A 17372-nucleotide genomic window follows, 5' to 3' on the forward strand; every position below is an offset into this window, starting at 1 on the left:
CACATTGTCCAGCAGCCAGTCAGACTCTGCCTCCTCTCCTCCTATTACCCAACAGTCTTGTCTTCCTTCCTCCCAAAATTCCGAAGCTTTACAGAACAATAACCCAAACTGTCCCTGCTCCCCAGAGCTGTTCTCCTCTCCTTTCATTGTCCCTCAACCTGCCTCTCCACGTCACGATTCCACGAACCTAACAGAGGAGCATCTGTGTCCAGATGCTCAAACACTAGAGTCTCCTCCATCTCCGTTCGATTTGGTGGTGGATGACCAGCAACCCACCCTCATCGACGATGATGTGACGCAGTTGCCGTCAGGGCATCCAGTTGACCGGCGCATTGTGCGGGAGGAGGAGATGAGACAGGAGTTGGAAGAGGAAGTGGTGGATGATGAGGACACTGACCCGACCTGGACAGGGGGGATGTCAAGCGGGGAAAGTAGTGTGGATGTTGAGGCAGGTGCAGCACCAAAAAGGGTAGCTAGAGGCAGAGGCAGAGGTCAGCAGCTTAGGCGAAGCCAGGCCACACCCGGAATCTCCCAAGATGTTCCAGTTCGTACCCAGCCCCGAAAAACTCCCACCTCGAGGGCACGTTTCTCGAAGGTGTGGAGTTTTTTCAAGGAATGCGCCGAGGACAGATATAGTGTTGTCTGCACAATTTGCCTCTCGAAATTGATTAGGGGCTCTGAGAAGAGCAACCTGTCCACCACTTCAATGCGCCGTCATTTGGAATCCAAGCACTGGAATCAGTGGCAGGCAGCAACGGCAGGACAAAGGCCGCCTGCCGTTCACGCCACTGCCACTGCCTCTGCCACTGCCTCTGCCTCTGCCACTGCCACTGCTGACTGTGCTGGCGATGCACTCCAGAGGACGAGCCAGGACACCACTTCATCTGCCTCCGCCACTTTGTTGACTTCTACCTCATCCTCCCCTGGTCCTGTCTTATCTCCTTCTCCTGCACCATCAAAGGCACCATCAGGCGTTTCTTTACAACAACCCACCATCTCTCAGACATTGGAGCGGCGGCAGAAATACACTGCTAACCACCCACACGCGCAAGCCTTGAACGCCAACATCGCTAAACTGCTGGCCCAGGAGATGTTGGCGTTCCGGCTTGTTGAAACTCCCGCCTTCCTGGACCTGATGGCAACTGCGGCACCTCGCTATGCCGTCCCTAGCCGTCACTACTTCTCCCGGTGTGCCGTCCCCGCCTTGCACCAGCACGTGTCACTCAACATCAGGCGGGCCCTTAGTTCCGCGCTTTGCACAAAGGTCCACTTGACCACCGACGCGTGGACAAGTGCATGCGGACAGGGACGCTACATTTCACTGACGGCACACTGGGTGAATGTAGTTGAGGCTGGGACTGCTTCCCAAACTGGCCCGGTGTACCTCGTCTCCCCGCCTAACATTCCTGGCAGGGACACGAGAAGAACACCCCCCTCCTCCTCCTCCTCTACCGCCTCCTCCTCCGCCACCGCCTCCTCCTCCGCCACCGCCTCCTCCTCCGCTGTTAGATTGACCCCAGCTACGAGTTGGAAACGTTGCAGCACTGGCGTTGGTAGACGTCAGCAGGCTGTGCTGAAGCTGATCAGCTTGGGGGACAGACAGCACACTGCCTCCGAGGTGAGGGATGCCCTCCTCGATGAGACGGCAATATGGTTTGAGCCGCTGCACCTGGGCCCAGGCATGGTCGTTTGTGATAACGGCCGGAACCTGGTAGCAGCTCTGGAGCTTGCCGGACTCCAACATGTTCCATGCCTGGCCCACGTCTTCAACCTAGTGGTGCAACGTTTCCTAAAGAGCTACCCCAATGTTCCAGAGCTACTGGTGAAAGTGCGGCGCATGTGCGCCCACTTTCGCAAGTCGACAGTAGCCGCTGCTAGCTTAAAATCTCTCCAGCAACGCCTGCATGTGCCACAACACCGGCTTTTGTGCGACGTCCCCACACGCTGGAACTCAACGTTTCAGATGTTGAATAGAGTGGTTGAGCAGCAGAGACCTTTGATGGAATACCAGCTACAAAACCCTAGGGTGCCACAAAGTCAGCTGCCTCAGTTTCACATCCATGAGTGGCCATGGATGAGAGACCTTTGTGACATCCTACGGGTCTTTGAGGAGTCCACAAGGAGGGTGAGCTCTGAGGATGCGATGGTGAGCCTTACAATCCCGCTCTTGTGTGTTCTGAGAGAATCCCTGATTGACATCAGGGATAACTCAGATCACACAGAGGAGTTAGGGATAGCATCCGATCCGTCACAGCTGGAGAGTAGGTCCACACATCTGTCCGCTTCACTGCGTTTAATGGAGGAGGAGGAGGAGGAGGAAGAAGAGTTGTCCGATGATGTGATGGTGATACAGGAGGCTTCCGGGCAACTTCGAATCGTCCCATTGTTGCAGCGCAGATGGGTAGACATGGAGGATGAGGAGGAAATGGAGATTGAACTTTCCGGTGGGGCCAGAGGAGTCATGCCAACTAATACTGTGGCAGACATGGCTGAGTTCATGTTGGGGTGCTTTACAACCGACAAGCGTATTGTCAAAATCATGGAGGACAACCAGTACTGGATCTTTGCTATCCTTGACCCCCGGTATAAAAACAACATCTCGTCTTTTATTCCGGTAGAGGGGAGGGCCAATCGCATCAATGCTTGCCACAGGCAATTGGTGCAGAATATGATGGAGATGTTTCCAGCATGTGACGTTGGCGGCAGGGAGGGCAGTTCCTCCAGTAGGCAACCAAGTTCTCACCGGTCCACACAAACGAGGGGCACACTGTCTAAGGTCTGGGACACCTTGATGGCACCCCCTCGCCAAAGTGCCGCCACGGAGGGTCCTAGTGTCACCAGGCGTGAGAAGTATAGGCGCATGTTGCGGGAATACCTTTCCGACCACAGCCCTGTCCTCTCCGACCCCTCTGCGCCCTACACGTATTGGGTGTCGAAGTTGGACCTGTGGCTTGAACTTGCCCTATATGCCTTGGAGGTGCTGTCCTGTCCTGCCGCCAGCGTCCTATCTGAGAGGGTGTTCAGTGCAGCCGGTGGCATCATCACTGACAAGCGCACCCGTCTGTCAGCTGAGAGTGCCGACCGGCTCACTTTGATAAAAATGAACCACCACTGGGTAGAGCCGTCATTTTTGTGCCCACCTGTGTAAAGCACCCCAACATGAAACTCCATGTCTGTACTCAACCTCTCCAATTCCTCCGCATCCTCATACTCATCCACCATAAGCGTTGCACAATTCTGCTAATACTAGGCTCCCTCCACCCTGATTTCCCCCAACTCTGCTGGTTAGAGGCTCCCTCCACCCTGATTTCCACCAACTCTGCTGGTTAGAGGCTCCCTCCACCATGAATTTGCCCAAACTGGGCTGTTTAGAGGCTCCCTCCACCATGAATTTGCCCAAACTGGGCTGGTTAGAGGCTCCCTCCACCATGAATTGGTCCAAACTGGGGTTTTTAGAGGCTCCCTCCACCATGAATTGGTCCAAACTTGGCTGTTTAGAGGCTCCCTCCACCATGAATTGGTCCAAACTGGGGTGGTTAGAGGCTCCCTCCACCATTAATTGGTCCAAACTGGGCTGGTTAGAGGCTCCCTCCACCATTAATTGGTCCAAACTGGGCTGGTTAGAGGCTCCCTCCACCATGAATTGGTCCAAACTGGGTTTTTTAGAGGCTCCCTCCACCATGAATTTGCCCAAACTGGGCTGTTTAGAGGCTCCCTCCACCATGAATTGGTCCAAACTGGGCTGGTTAGAGGCTCCCTCCACCATGAATTTCCCAAAACTTGGCTGTTTAGAGGCTCCCTCCACCATTAATTGGTCCAAACTGGGCTGGTTAGAGGCTCCCTCCACCATGAATTGGTCCAAACTGGGGTTTTTAGAGGCTCCCTCCACCATGAATTGGTCCAAACTTGGCTGTTTAGAGGCTCCCTCCACCATGAATTGGTCCAAACTGGGGTGGTTAGAGGCTCCCTCCACCATTAATTGGTCCAAACTGGGCTGGTTAGAGGCTCCCTCCACCATTAATTGGTCCAAACTGGGCTGGTTAGAGGCTCCCTCCACCATGAATTTGCCCAAACTGGGCTGTTTAGAGGCTCCCTCCACCATGAATTTGCCCAAACTGGGCTGGTTAGAGGCTCCCTCCACCATGAATTGGTCCAAACGGGTTTTTAGAGGCTCCCTTCACCATGAATTGGTCCAAACTTGGCTGTTTAGAGGCTCCCTCCACCATGAATTGGTCCAAACTGGGGTGGTTAGAGGCTCCCTCCACCATTAATTGGTCCAAACTGGGCTGGTTAGAGGCTCCCTCCACCATTAATTGGTCCAAACTGGGCTGGTTAGAGGCTCCCTCCACCATGAATTGGTCCAAACTGGGGTTTTTAGAGGCTCCCTCCACCATGAATTGGTCCAAACTTGGCTGTTTAGAGGCTCCCTCCACCATTAATTGGTCCAAACTGGGCTGGTTAGAGGCTCCCTCCACCATGAATTGGTCCAAACTGGGTTTTTTAGAGGCTCCCTCCACCATGAATTTGCCCAAACTGGGCTGTTTAGAGGCTCCCTCCACCATGAATTTGCCCAAACTGGGCTGGTTAGAGGCTCCCTCCACCATGAATTGGTCCAAACTGGGGTTTTTAGAGGCTCCCTCCACCATGAATTGGTCCAAACTTGGCTGTTTAGAGGCTCCCTCCACCATGAATTGGTCCAAACTGGGGTGGTTAGAGGCTCCCTCCACCATTAATTGGTCCAAACTGGGCTGGTTAGAGGCTCCCTCCACCATTAATTGGTCCAAACTGGGCTGGTTAGAGGCTCCCTCCACCATGAATTGGTCCAAACTGGGTTTTTTAGAGGCTCCCTCCACCATGAATTTGCCCAAACTGGGCTGTTTAGAGGCTCCCTCCACCATGAATTGGTCCAAACTGGGCTGGTTAGAGGCTCCCTCCACCATGAATTTCCCAAAACTTGGCTGTTTAGAGGCTCCCTCCACCATTAATTGGTCCAAACTGGGCTGGTTAGAGGCTCCCTCCACCATGAATTGGTCCAAACTGGGGTTTTTAGAGGCTCCCTCCACCATGAATTGGTCCAAACTTGGCTGTTTAGAGGCTCCCTCCACCATGAATTGGTCCAAACTGGGGTGGTTAGAGGCTCCCTCCACCATTAATTGGTCCAAACTGGGCTGGTTAGAGGCTCCCTCCACCATTAATTGGTCCAAACTGGGCTGGTTAGAGGCTCCCTCCACCATGAATTTGCCCAAACTGGGCTGTTTAGAGGCTCCCTCCACCATGAATTTGCCCAAACTGGGCTGGTTAGAGGCTCCCTCCACCATGAATTGGTCCAAACGGGTTTTTAGAGGCTCCCTTCACCATGAATTGGTCCAAACTTGGCTGTTTAGAGGCTCCCTCCACCATGAATTGGTCCAAACTGGGTTTTTTAGAGGCTCCCTCCACCATGAATTTGCCCAAACTGGGCTGTTTAGAGGCTCCCTCCACCATGAATTTGCCCAAACTGGGCTGGTTAAAGGCTCCCTCCACCATGAATTGGTCCAAACTGGGGTTTTTAGAGGCTCCCTCCACCATGAATTGGTCCAAACTTGGCTGTTTAGAGGCTCCCTCCACCATGAATTGGTCCAAACTGGGGTGGTTAGAGGCTCCCTCCACCATTAATTGGTCCAAACTGGGCTGGTTAGAGGCTCCCTCCACCATTAATTGGTCCAAACTGGGCTGGTTAGAGGCTCCCTCCACCATGAATTTGCCCAAACTGGGCTGGTTAGAGGCTCCCTCCACCATGAATTGGTCCAAACTGGGTTTTTTAGAGGCTCCCTCCACCATGAATTTGCCCAAACTGGGCTGTTTAGAGGCTCCCTCCACCATGAATTTGCCCAAACTGGGCTGGTTAGAGGCTCCCTCCACCATGAATTGGTCCAAACTGGGGTTTTTAGAGGCTCCCTCCACCATGAATTGGTCCAAACTTGGCTGTTTAGAGGCTCCCTCCACCATGAATTGGTCCAAACTGGGGTGGTTAGAGGCTCCCTCCACCATTAATTGGTCCAAACTGGGCTGGTTAGAGGCTCCCTCCACCATTAATTGGTCCAAACTGGGCTGGTTAGAGGCTCCCTCCACCATGAATTTGCCCAAACTGGGCTGTTTAGAGGCTCCCTCCACCATGAATTTGCCCAAACTGGGCTGGTTAGAGGCTCCCTCCACCATGAATTGGTCCAAACGGGTTTTTAGAGGCTCCCTTCACCATGAATTGGTCCAAACTTGGCTGTTTAGAGGCTCCCTCCACCATGAATTGGTCCAAACTGGGGTGGTTAGAGGCTCCCTCCACCATTAATTGGTCCAAACTGGGCTGGTTAGAGGCTCCCTCCACCATTAATTGGTCCAAACTGGGCTGGTTAGAGGCTCCCTCCACCATGAATTGGTCCAAACTGGGGTTTTTAGAGGCTCCCTCCACCATGAATTGGTCCAAACTTGGCTGTTTAGAGGCTCCCTCCACCATTAATTGGTCCAAACTGGGCTGGTTAGAGGCTCCCTCCACCATGAATTGGTCCAAACTGGGTTTTTTAGAGGCTCCCTCCACCATGACTTTGCCCAAACTGGGCTGTTTAGAGGCTCCCTCCACCATGAATTGGTCCAAACTGGGTTTTTTAGAGGCTCCCTCCACCATGAATTGGTCCAAACTGGGCTGGTTAGAGGCTCCCTCCACCATGAATTGGTCCAAACTGGGGTGGTTAGAGGCTCCCTCCACCATTAATTGGTCCAAACTGGGCTGGTTAGAGGCTCCCTCCACCATTAATTGGTCCAAACTGGGCTGGTTAGAGGCTCCCTCCACCATTAATTGGTCCAAACTGGGCTGGTTAGAGGCTCCCTCCACCATGAATTTGCCCAAACTGGGCTGTTTAGAGGCTCCCTCCACCATGAATTTGCCCAAACTGGGCTGGTTAGAGGCTCCCTCCACCATGAATTGGTCCAAACTGGGGTTTTTAGAGGCTCCCTCCACCATGAATTGGTCCAAACTTGGCTGTTTAGAGGCTCCCTCCACCATTAATTGGTCCAAACTGGGCTGGTTAGAGGCTCCCTCCACCATGAATTGGTCCAAACTGGGTTTTTTAGAGGCTCCCTCCACCATGAATTTGCCCAAACTGGGCTGTTTAGAGGCTCCCTCCACCATGAATTGGTCCAAACTGGGGTGGTTAGAGGCTCCCTCCACCATTAATTGGTCCAAACTGGGCTGGTTAGAGGCTCCCTCCACCATGAATTTGCCCAAACTGGGCTGGTTAGAGGCTCCCTCCACCATGAATTGGTCCAAACTGGGTTTTTTAGAGGCTCCCTCCACCATGAATTTGCCCAAACTGGGCTGGTTAGAGGCTCCCTCCACCATGAATTGGTCCAAACTGGGGTTTTTAGAGGCTCCCTCCACCATGAATTTGCCCAAACTCTGCTGGTTAGAGGCTCAATCCACCCTGATTTTCAAAACAAATGTTGGTGCCAACCTCAACTTACTACAAGGGCCAAATTCACTGCTGGTGACAAGCTCTCCTCACTGCAAGTGCCAAATACACATGTTTCAAGGTGTTTTCCTACTGTCAGAGAGGTGGTATTGAGTGTGTAAAGTGTGTAGTTGTTAGGCTGTGATGTTGGGGTAATAGAGGGTCTTTGGTGTGTTAGATGCCCCCAGACATGCTTCCCCTGCTGTCCCAGTGTCATTCCAGAGGTGTTGGCATCATTTCCTGGGGTGTCATAGTGGACTTGGTGACCCTCCAGACACGGATTTGGGTTTCCCCCTTAACGAGTATCTGTTCCCCATAGACTATAATGGGGTTCGAAACCCGTTCGAACACACGAACATTGAGCGGCTGTTCGAATCGAATTTCGAACCTCGAACATTTTAGTGTTCGCTCATCTCTACAAAAGACCTTTTTAAAGGGAGTGTCACCAGAACCAGCATATCAACCCAGCCGCGCAGACAGATAGGTTAGAGTCCCCTGCATCAAACAGTGATTTCCCCTTATCAAGTGCCACAGTATATCTCTCTCTTGCACCAGTTTCAATATGGTTATCCTAAAAGCGCATCTTGATAGCAACCAGGCAACATCAACAGGTGCGGAACTGAGTGTTTTCCCTCAAAGCGGGCGAGAAAAGAAAGCTACCTTTTTCCCTGACCGGGAATCGAACCCGGGCCGCGGCGGTGAGAGCGCCGAATCCTAACCACTAGACCACCAGGGAGGGGTTGTCTTTGGTGGGTGCAGAGGTGAACAAAACGGAGGGTCCAAATGCCATCAACTAAAATCAATCGGCCATTAAGCCTTTAGGAGAAACCATAATGTTTTTTGTTTTTTTTTCAATTTCCCCCTAGGCATGAACGTCCTGGAAAAGAAACACATCCTTCTCAAAGGCTTAGAATCGAGGACCAGCTATGGGAGCTAAGGGAAGGAGGTACGGATGCGCCAGACGTCCTTCCCTTTTCTTTCGTTTAGTACGTACAGCTTACGGTTGAGCGTGGCAGTGAGAGTGCTGAATCCTAGCCACTAGACTACCAGGGAGGGGTTGTCATTTGTTGGTGCAGAGGTAAAGAAAACGGAGGGTCTGAATGCCGTCAACTAAAAGCAATCGGCCATTAAGAGAAACCATAATGTTTTTTTAATTTCCCCCTAAAGACGACACCCAGCTTATGGTCAAGCGTCGAGTTCCTTAACAGTCTGAGATGATTAAAGGATGGGCTTCTCTGACCAGGAATTGAACCCAGGCTGCAGCGGTGAGAGCGCTAAATACTAGCCACTAGACCACCAGGGAGAAGACAGGTTAACCTGTGGGATCCAAAAGCATGTCCACTGAAAAAGTCACTTCGAAAGGGCTTGCTAATAATGGGTCTTTTTTATATCAACCCAGCCCCGCAGACAGATAGGTCAGGGTCCCCTGCATCAAACAGTGATTTCCCCTTATCAATTGGTTCCTCCACTGCCCCGTTTTTGTCAATATGCAAACGAGCTCTTTGGAGCAAGGAGGGCGGAGCCACAGTATATCTCTCTCTTGCACCAGTTTCAATATGGTTATCCTTAAAGCGCATCGTGATAGCAACCAGGCAACATCAACAGGTGCGGAACTGAGTGTTGGTCTACAAAGCGGGCGAGAAAAGAAAGCTTCCTTTTTCCCTGACCGGGAATCGAACCCAGGCCGCGGCGGTGAGAGCGCCGAATCCTAACCACTAGGCCACCAGGGAAGGGCTGTCTTTGGTAGGTGCAGGAGTGAAGAAAACGGAGGGTCCGAATGCTATCAACTAAAAGCAATTGGACATTAAGAGAAACCATAATGTTTTTTTAAATTACCCCTAAAGACGACACCCAGCTTATGGTCTAGCGTCTGAGATTAAAGAATGAGCTTTCCTGACCGGGAATCCAACCCAGGCCGCGGCGGTGAGAGCGCCGAATCCTAGCCACTAGACCACCAGGGATAAGACAAGTTTGTTTGTGGGATCCAAGAGCATGTCCACTGAAAAGGCTCAGGAAAACGTCACGTCAAAAGGGCTTGCTAATAATGAGTCCTTTTTATATCAACCCAGCCCCGCAGACAGATAGGTCAGGGTCCCCTGCATCAAACAGTGATTTCCCCTTGTCAATTGGTTCCTCCACCGCCCTGTTTTTGTCAATATGCAAACGATCTCTTTGGAGCAAGGAGGGCGGAGCCACAGTATATCTCTCTCGTGCACCAGTTTCAATATGGTTATCCTAAAAGTGCATGTTGATAGCAACCAGGCAACATCAACAAGTGCGGAACTGAGTGTTGGTCTACAAAGCCGGCGAGAAAAGAAAGCTACCTTTTTCCCTGATCGGGAATCAAACACAGGCCGCGGCGGTGAGAGCGCCAAATCCTAGCCACTAGACCACCAGGGAAGGGTTGTCCTTGATGGGCGCAGAGGTGAACAAAACGGATGGTTCAAATGCCATCAACTAAAAGCAGTTGGCCATTAAGAGAAACCATAATGTGTTTTTTTTAAATTTCCCCCTAAAGACGACACCCAGCGAGGCATGAACGTCCTGGAAAAGAGACACATCCTTCTCAAAGGCTTAGAATTGAGGACCAGCTATGGTAGCTAAGGGAAGGAGGTACGGATGTGCCAGACGTCCTTCCCTTTTCTTTCGTTTAGTACGTACAGCTTATGATTGAGCGTCCAAGTTCCTTAACAGTCTGAGATGATTAAAGGATGGGCTTCCCTGACGGGAATCGAACTCAGGCCGCGGCAGTGAGAGCGCCAAATCCTAGCCACTAGACCACCAGGGAGAAGACAAATTCATTTGTGGGATCCAAGAGCACGTCCACTGACAAGGCTCTGGAAAAGTCACGTCGAAAGGGCTAGCTAATAATGGGTCCATATTATATCAACCCAGCCCAGCAGACAGATAGGTCAGGGTCCCCTGAATCAAACAGTGATTTCCCCTTATCCATTGGTTCCTCCGTTGCCGAGATAGCCCCGTTTTGCCAATATGCAAATATGGGTTTGGTCACACGCTCCCTTTAGATGGGTGCAAAACTCTTTTTGCTTACATATGCTGATATACTTTTATCACAATACTTGCCTGTGTCTCCTGATTTGACCACCAGGACGGCTCCACTTCTGGGAAGGACAGCTACCCCCTTCCTCCATGTATTCCCACATGACTTGTTGATAAATTGGTCATATATGATCTCCACGTTCGTAGATGTGTGAATAAGGCCTTAGCCTACTTGCACATGAACTTTTGCATGTTCAGGTCTGTGAGCAAATAACATGGGTAGCACATGGATGATATCCGTGATGTGTTTGTGAACTCCATGGACCCCAGGCCGCAAAATGGACAGGAATAGGCCCTGTGCTGAGGCTATTCCAACGTAGTCTTTGTAGAAAAAAGGATTCTAATGATAGAATCCCTTTCACCAAGTGAATAAAGATGAAAACTCAGTACTATGCCCATGTCCACCACAAGATGGCACCAAAGTCTGCATTACATTAACCTGCAGCTGCACAGACTATAGGAAATAGTATATGATGAATCAGCCTGCTGCAGACACTGAGGCTCAGTGCATCGTGTATATATGTCACCGTATACATCATCTGGTGCCTGCAGAGCCTCCACAACCAGGCTGGTGCAAAGAAGTACATTTCGTAGAGATCCATATTCATACTATGTGCTTGTTGTTGTTGGGTCAGACACTGCTGAGGTCCCTGCTGTTCTGCACTTCGCCGCAGTGGCGACCTGCTGACTGCCATCTCACAAGTGTCTCCTATGTGTGTTGGATAGCAGAAATGTAGAGTAACAGGGGCTTTCAGTGATGGCACGGTCATTAGTCATATGGCTTGTTTGCAGTTCAGTCCCATTCAAGTGAGGAGGACTGGGCTGCAATACCAAGAACAGCAAGTATACAATGTAAGGTGCTGTGCTTGGTACATAATGAAGATCCTGCAGCACAGGTGTCGGATACTATGGACGGCTCATCAGTATCATTTACAGCGCACTCAATTTTAATTTTTTAAATTTACCCTAGAGGGCAGCAATGAGCAAAGTCCATCTGCTATAGAAGCGTATTCACTAGGGTTGAGCGATTGGGATCGGGAAAGAACGGATCCCAATTGGCGAGTGAGCAAATTTCGGGATTGGCTGGAAAATGATCGGAAATCGGATTTTAAAATCGATCCTGAAATCCCAAGATGCTCAACCCTAGTATTCACACCTCCGTCCTCCTCGTCTCCCATCCTGTCTGTGTTGCGTGTTCTGTTCTTTCACAGATCGAACTATCAGGCCGGATCCTAACAGACTGTAAAAATGGATGAAAAACAGGAAACACACAACAAGTGGACACGGAATAGATGCAAAATGGACGCGGTCACCGTAGCCTAAACATGACAGTAAGGTTCCGCCATCTTGTAGTCAGAGGGACGACCTTGAGAAGGACTAGAGATAATAATATCGGATCACATGACATATATTCTCCCTCCCTCATCTACGACCTAATAATCTATTATTGGCCGCACTATTTATAACCCCCAGCCGCCATTCTTCCTGTTTCCTGATTCCCTTTTGTCCATGTTCAAAGCAAATTGACTGTAAAAGACAAATCCGAAAGTCGCCAAACTGGTTCCTGTGAAAAGAAAGCCTAGGTCACCTGAACAAAGCCGAAAATATGTGACTGTAGCTTTAAAGGGCACTAGCAGTATAACTGCGCCATGTTGGGCTTGTATATCCTTTACTGCACGACTAGTGTGTGCGACAAATCACTGGTGACTGTCTATACACAATGGAGCCTCGAGTGCAAATGTGAACATGGCAGCCTCAGCGGAGATGACATCTTGGTCCTCCAGTTTAGCAGCAGAACTGACTGTGTATCAGTGAGGACGAGGATGTGGCGCTGCCCGAGGCAATAAGGACGAGGTAGTGAGGAGCAGAAAATAAATGCACAGTCTTGTCTGGGGTCTGAATTGATCCTGTGGTTTGTATTAGTTTGGGGCTTTGGTGCTTCTTTGTAACATCTGAATTAAAGATGTGATCTGGGGTTTGATATACCCAATCCTACATGTTCCCTTTTTGTTGCGTGTGTGTGAGTCAATGGGGAGCATTATACTGTGTGAGTGGCCACTGGGAAGCATTATACTGTATGAGTGTCTACTGGGAAGCATTATACTCTGTGGGGGTTTACTGGGGAGCATTATATTGTGTATATGGGGCTACTTGAGAGAATTATACTGCGTGGGGTCCACTGGGTAGCATTATACTATGTGAGGGTCCACTGGGTAGAATTATACTCTGTGAGGGTCCACTGGGTAGCATTATACTCTGTGAGGGTCCACTGGGTAGTATTATACTCTGTGAGGGTCCACTGGGTAGCATTATACTATGTATATGGAGCTACTGCTGAGAATTATACTCTGTGAGGGTCCACTGGGTAGCATTATACTCTGTGAGGGTCCACTGGGTAGCATTATACTCTGTGAGGGTCCACTGGGTAGCATTATACTCTGTGAGGGTCCACTGGGTAGCATTATACTCTGTGAGGGTCCACTGGGTAGCATTATACTCTGTGAGGGTCCACTGGGTAGTATTATACTCTGTGAGGGTTTATTGGGTAGCATTATACTCTGTGAGGGTTTATTGGGTAGCATTATACTCTGTGAGTGTCCACTGGGTAGCATTATACCATGCATATGGGGCTACTGCTGACAATTATATTCTGTGAGGGTCCACTGGGTAGTATTATACTCTGTGAGGGTCCACTGGGTAGTATTATACTCTGTGAGGGTTTATTGGGTAGCATTATACTCTGTGAGTGTCCACTGGGTAGCATTATACTATGTATATGGGGCTACTGCTGACAATTATATTCTGTGAGGGTCCACTGGGTAGTATTATACTCTGTGAGGGTCCACTGGGTAGCATTATACTATGTGAGGGTCCACTGGGTAGAATTATACTGTGTGAGGGTCCACTAGGTAGCATTATACTCTGTGAGGGTCCACTGGGTAGTATTATACTCTGTGAGGGTCCACTGGGTAGCATTATACTCTGTGAGGGTCCACTGGGTAGCATTATACTATGTATATGGGGCTACTGCTGAGAATTATACTCTGTGAGGGTCCACTGGGTAGCATTATACTCTGTGAGGGTCCACTGGGTAGCATTATACTCTGTGAGGGTCCACTGGGTAGCATTATACTCTGTGAGGGTCCACTGGGTAGCATTATACTCTGTGAGGGTCCACTGGGTAGCATTATACTCTGTGAGGGTCCACTGGGTAGTATTATACTCTGTGAGGGTCCACTGGGTAGTATTATACTCTGTGAGGGTTTATTGGGTAGCATTATACTCTGTGAGTGTCCACTGGGTAGCATTATACTATGTATATGGGGCTACTGCTGACAATTATATTCTGTGAGGGTCCACTGGGTAGTATTATACTCTGTGAGGGTCCACTGGGTAGTATTATACTCTGTGAGGGTTTATTGGGTAACATTATACTCTGTGAGTGTCCACTGGGTAGCATTATACTATGTATATGGGGCTACTGCTGACAATTATATTCTGTGAGGGTCCACTGGGTAGTATTATACTCTGTGAGGGTCCACTGGGTAGCATTATACTATGTGAGGGTCCACTGGGTAGAATTATACTCTGTGAGGGTCCACTGGGTAGCATTATACTCTGTGAGGGTCCACTGGGTAGTATTATACTCTGTGAGGGTCCACTGGGTAGCATTATACTCTGTGAGGGTCCACTGGGTAGCATTATACTCTGTGAGGGTCCACTGGGTAGCATTATACTCTGTGAGGGTCCACTGGGTAGCATTATACTCTGTGAGGGTCCACTGGGTAGTATTATACTCTGTGAGGGTCCACTGGGTAGCATTATACTCTGTGAGGGTCCACTGGGTAGCATTATACTCTGTGAGGGTCCACTGGGTAGCATTATACTCTGTGAGGGTCCACTGGGTAGCATTATACTCTGTGAGGGTCCACTGGGTAGTATTATACTCTGTGAGGGTCCACTGGGAGCATTATACTCTGTGAGGGTCCACTGGGTAGCATTATACTCTGAGGGTCCACTGGGTAGCATTATACTCTGTGAGGGTCCACTGGGTAGCATTATACTCTGTGAGGGTCCACTGGGTAGCATTATACTATTTGAGGAGTCACCGGGTGGTATTATACTCTGTGGGGCCCCATGGCAGAAAATTGTATTAAACACCCAGGAAAGGGGCGCACATTTTGGCTGTATGGCAGCCCTATTCCTGGCAGCAGCCTTCACAGTAGAGAGACAGCTAGTCAGCAGAACCTGAAGACCACAACACCCGGAGGAAGAGATCCTGACAGTAGCGACTACGTCTGACCACAAGACTGTACAGCTTGTCTCCTCTTCTGCCTTACTAGATAGGAGGACAGCGACTGCCGAGCTGGCTGCCATACTGGACTGAGTGACTGGGATGGGATCTGGATTTGGCCCCTCCCTCACCAGGAGCCCCTCAGCAGCTTCCTGGGCGACCACTATGGTAGCTGAGAAGGGTCTTACAAGTGATACAGCCGTCCCCCCTCACTGGCTGCTTCTTCTTACCCCGCGTTCCTTCAGCCTCCTCGTGTCACATCCCATTTTCTCTCGTCCATATTCCTCCTCATCGATCTGTCGGCGGGGCGTCGCATTGACTTAGATTAACATTCATTTATTTCACAGTTAATATTTATTCATTGATTCTTCACTTTGTAAAACTCCAATCTGTATTAATCAGTGCCAAGTCCAATCTGTCTCGTTACCAGCCAGCGCCCGGACGTTGCATTTTACTCATGGACAAATGTAAAGGCTAAAAACCCGCTATGCTCTGCTGGCAGGGAATGAAGGAGCGTCTTGCCCTCATCCTGTGTAGATGGATGCCAGCTACCGTTAACTACATTGGTACTGACATGTCATGCAGAATTGTGAGTGCAGCTCTGGATGTGACTAGAGTGGAAGTGATAATATGTGATGTGACCAGTGTAGAAGACTCGATATGATACCGAATCTCTGCAAGTCAGAAACTTTATGAATGCAGCTCTGGATGTGACTGGAGTAGAAGAAATAATGTACAAAATACAAAAGCAGTCAAGTTAACAGAACAGTGAATGTAGCTCTGGATGTGACTAGAGTAGAAGACATGATACAATACAAACCAGTGCAAGTTAGCAGAGTTGTGAATGCAGCACTGAATGTGAGTGGAGTAGAGACATGATAAAATACCAAATCTATGTATGTTATCAGAATTATGAATGCAGCTCTGAAGATGACTGGAGAGGAAGACATGATCCTACTATTATAAATGTGAACGTTTGTGTGTTTGAATGTTTGTTACTCTTTCACGCAAAAACGACTGAACGGATTTGAATGAAATTTGGCACACAGATAGATTGCAACCTCGATTAACACATCGGCTACTTTTTATCCCGGTAAATGACATGGCTTCACGACTGTTATCAATTTATGTTCACATACTATATTACACTGCTCTTGCAGCAGCTTATCTCAGGTTCTGATAAAGCCAGGTCTGTTATCTCTCTATGTAAACACAAAGATAACACTGAGTCTATTGTGTACAAGCATCTGCATATTATCTGATCTGCTCCAGGAAGTGCTGACACACTGGATGGGAAAACCCCTTTAATCCAAATTGGGAGTTTTCTACTTTTAAACATGCCTGGAAAAAGAAAATCTAATTTGCAGCAAAATTCTAAAACAACAAGAGCTATGAAGGAAGCCAGAAGTCATAGAATTCTCCTCAAGTGGAGCAGGCGGTACATCGATGCCAAAAACACGCTCATTATATGGTGTCCTAGCGAGCTGCTGAGATGCCGGAACAATCACAGGCACAGTGTGAGATACAAGTTTAGCAGCAGAACAGGTTGAGAGCTGCTGAAACGCTTGAGTAGGTGAACCATGGATGGCGGCAATTTGCTGAATATAGGCGGATCATTGACGCCAACAAACCGCAGACGAAGTCGCAGGCAGAGGCTAGTAGGATATAAAATCAGTGAAGTCAGTAGAATTGTAGATGTGAGTGATGTCGAAGAAATGATAACTTAAGATACAAAAATAGTCAATTAAGCAGAATTGTGAATGTAGCTGCTCTGGATCTGACTGGAGTATAAAACAACATATCGTATCATATCAAATTAGTAAATGTATGTACAAAAACAGTAAAGGGCAGTATATGATGAAGGAATATCTTTTAATGAGATGAAGGCATGGTGTGATCTTATAAATAGATGTAGTGGCCCTTTAAGTGTTATATACGTGTCGCTGGAATATTTTTTTTACCCAGACGTGTTATTTTTGTTTCCTTTGGGAAAATCATTAATGTAATCCGGTGATTTCAGCAGGTGAGGAGGTGATGCCACTAAATCCTCGCACTTCATGATGCCGTTGTTTGCAGATGGAAGATTTGTTGTGAGCTGATTGATGTGTGTTTGGTGCAGGTTGTATCATGTGGCTCGGATACAGACTGTATTCATCACAGGTGTTTGCCCAGACGCTAGAGCTCTGAGTCCTCCATGTCTTGGAGACGTCTTCACCATGTTACGCAATGTCTGTTGTATAAATGCAGTGCTGGACCCCATTGCACAATCTGTACCGAGCCCTGCAATGTGCAGTGTATAATCCTATATAATCCTATTGTATATAGTAGTAGGGACCGTGGGCTCCTCACGCACTGGGGCCCGGCTGTGATTGCTACAGCTGTAACCATTTTAGCTAGCTGAGTATACACCATATCCCTCCATGTGTTGAATACAGTACAGCCATTGGGTTGCCATAAGTTTCCTTCCAAGGTCCTACCGGCCAAAACTTCTCCTCTGCTCTATTAACAGCATTTGGTAATATGCTTTACAGCAGTCT

General features: G+C 49.1%; 2 non-coding genes across 2 annotated transcripts; both read right to left on the reverse strand.

Annotated features, from left to right (window-relative positions):
- Positions 1-8145: 8145 nt before the first annotated feature.
- Positions 8146-8217, reverse strand: TRNAE-CUC (transfer RNA glutamic acid (anticodon CUC)). Its single transcript has one exon. It is a non-coding gene; the product is annotated as a tRNA-Glu (tRNA).
- A 922-nt stretch (positions 8218-9139) lies between these two features.
- On the reverse strand, positions 9140-9211 carry TRNAE-CUC (transfer RNA glutamic acid (anticodon CUC)). The gene has a single exon. It is a non-coding gene; the product is annotated as a tRNA-Glu (tRNA).
- Between the last annotated feature and the right edge of the window lie 8161 nt (positions 9212-17372).

The sequence above is a fragment of the Leptodactylus fuscus genome, chromosome 11 (assembly GCF_031893055.1).
Source record: "Leptodactylus fuscus isolate aLepFus1 chromosome 11, aLepFus1.hap2, whole genome shotgun sequence".
NCBI classification, from domain to species: domain Eukaryota; kingdom Metazoa; phylum Chordata; class Amphibia; order Anura; family Leptodactylidae; genus Leptodactylus; species Leptodactylus fuscus.